The 2,111-nt window shown below is 40.8% G+C and overlaps 1 pseudogene; it reads left to right on the forward strand.

Moving 5' to 3' along the window:
* Nucleotides 1-739: 739 nt before the first annotated feature.
* Nucleotides 740-1,743, forward strand: LOC120011863 (annotated as a pseudogene).
* Nucleotides 1,744-2,111: the final 368 nt, after the last annotated feature.

Raw genomic sequence — 2,111 nt, forward strand, 5'->3', positions numbered from 1 at the left:
GCCATCGATTTGACTATACCACGTCCTCGGCGCTTGTTTGAGTCCGTAAAGTGCTTTCTTCAAATGACACAATTTCATTTCATCACCTTCCTTCACATAACCTGGCGGTTGGTTAATATATATTTCTTCTTCGAGAAAACCATTCAAGAATGCCAATTTGACATCCATTTGATGGACTTTCCAGTAGCCAAAGCTAGCACCAACCGAATTGTTTCAAGTTTTGCTACAGTGGCAAAGACTTCCTGAAAATCAACACCATATTTCTATTTGAAACCCTTCACCACCAGCCTAGCTTTGTACTTGTCAACTTCACCTTTGGAATTTATCTTCGTCTTGTATACCCACTTCACATCAATCGCCTTTTTTGTAGTTTGGAAGCTCCACAAGATCCCAAGTCTTATTTCTCATAATAGCATCAATTTCTTGATCCATCGCTTGCTGCCACTTAACTTCTTTAGAAGCTTTCTCAAAGCTTATTGGATCAGCATCGACCCAAAGTGTCAAAATCGATTAATCTCCTGCCCAGACGCACGCAGAAGATGCCAACGTATTGTTATAAATGAACATTGGTTTAGTTTCCATAATTTATAATTAGCCAATATGAAATCCATTATGATGCCAATGCCATAGAACACATGCATTCAATTTCACTTCATTAAAAATATTTTCGCGTTTCATATCAAATTCGCTATATATACACACACAAGTTCCATTCATTCATGCCACTGCAGGCTCTACAATGTCGAAGCCACACATCCTCATCATCACATTCCCTACACAAGGCCACATAAACCCCGCCCTCCACTTCGCCACCCGCCTCCTGCGATTCGGCTTCAATGTCACCTTCGCCACCAGCATCTCCGCCCAACGCCGCTTGCCCAAGAGCGGCGAAGCACATGAAGGCTTGTCGTTTGTCGCGTTCTCCGACGGCCACGACGAAGGATTCAAATTAGAAGACGACGTCGAGCAATTCGTATCCGATTGCAAGACTCGTGGCATGAAAAACCTGAGGGACCTAATCCTCTACATCACGGTCAATCAGGGCCGTCCGATTAATCACATTGTGTACTCTAATCTCGGCGTCGAGGACTCAAATGGAGGAAATAGCAAGTGCGTTGCTTGATACTGGAATGCCATTGTTGTGGGTCATAAGAGAAACAGAGAAAGAAGAAGAAGAGGAATTGGAGAAACAGGGGATGATAGTGCCATGGTGTTCTCAGGTGGAAGTTCTGTCTCATTCTTCAATCGGATGTTTTGTGAGTCATTGTGGGTGGAACTCAACTTTTGAGAGCTCGGCTTGTGGGGTTCCAATGGTGGCGTTTCCGCAATGGAGTGATCAGGCAACGAATGCAAAGATGGTACAAGATGTGTGGAAAACAGGGGTGAGGGTTGTTTATGGGGAGTGATGAAAGAGGAGAAGGGATGAGAATAAATGCTCAAAAATGGAAGGATTTAGCTACAGAGGCTGCCATGGAAGGTGGGTCTTCAGACAAGAATCTCAAGAAATTTGTTGAGGAGGTTGTGCCATTCATGGATAAGAGCAAAAATTAGTCCAATAAATAAACTCATTTGAAGCTTTCCTTTCCAGTTTCCATGAGAAAATAAATGGTAAATTTTACTGGTTGAGAAAGGAGAAATTAGTATGAGAATTTAAATGGTGGGCTAGCTTAGATTCGGTATGGTTTCCCTTAAAACAACTTCTTGTAAAGAATGAGGGATGTGACTGAAATCTTGTTCAGCAGATGGTCTCTTAGGTGGAAGATTTGACAGATTTAGTTTGGTTTTGTTTTGTGATAAACGTACAGGCCAAACTAATCAATGTCTTTAGGGGCGTTGGTATCTATCTATATATCATTCACGAGAATTGACAGATGTCTAAAGTGAAAATCTGTTCGAAAATTACACCCGATCCTCTTTAACAAAAATATCACATGATAGTAGAGAAAATTGAAATTGAGAATAGCAACACAATCAACACAATAATATATGTAGAAAATTTCAAAAGCGGACAAAAAATCACAGGTGTTCTTGAAAGACAACTAGAGAAAATTTCATTATGTAAAAAATTTATACAATCACACATTCTCATTACGAAACCCAAGCAAAACCCG

Source organism: Tripterygium wilfordii, chromosome 13 (genome assembly GCF_013401445.1).
Source record: "Tripterygium wilfordii isolate XIE 37 chromosome 13, ASM1340144v1, whole genome shotgun sequence".
NCBI classification, from domain to species: Eukaryota; Viridiplantae; Streptophyta; class Magnoliopsida; order Celastrales; family Celastraceae; genus Tripterygium; species Tripterygium wilfordii.